General features: G+C 19.9%; 1 protein-coding gene across 1 annotated transcript in view; it reads left to right on the top strand.

Annotated features, from left to right (window-relative positions):
• R3HCC1 (R3H domain and coiled-coil containing 1) overlaps positions 1-407 on the top strand; it is a 14165-nt gene that overhangs the window by 6605 nt on the left and 7153 nt on the right. The window lies entirely within an intron of this gene.

The raw sequence follows: 407 nt of genomic DNA, 5'->3' as shown, positions 1-407 counted from the left end.
TTACATTTTTACTTTCTTTTACATTTTTAGTTTAATTTTACTTTATTTTTCTTCACTTTTTTTATTTTCCTTCATTTTACTTTATTTTACATTTTTTACTTCATTTTAGGTTTTTACTTTACTTCATTTTACTTTCTTTTACATTTTCACTTTCTTTTACATTTTTACTTTCTTTTACATTTTTAGTTTATTTTTACTTTTTTGTTCTTTTTTTTTTTTATTTTCCTTTATTTTTTTCCTTTGTTATTTTCCTTTGTTATTTTCCTTTTTCCATTTCTTTCATTTTTCACTTTTTTCCCCTTCTTTTTTCCCTTTTTCTTTTTCCCCTTCCCCCTTTTTTCCTTTACTTCATTTTTTTATGTTACCTTTTTCTCTTCTAAAATTAATATTACATTTTACTTTATTTT

This window comes from Corapipo altera, unplaced genomic scaffold (genome assembly GCF_003945725.1).
Source record: "Corapipo altera isolate COAL_440 unplaced genomic scaffold, ASM394572v1 182, whole genome shotgun sequence".
Lineage (NCBI taxonomy): Eukaryota > Metazoa > Chordata > Aves > Passeriformes > Pipridae > Corapipo > Corapipo altera.
The sequence above is the reverse complement of the archived record's forward strand: the minus strand, read 5'-3'. Positions and strand labels throughout refer to the sequence as shown.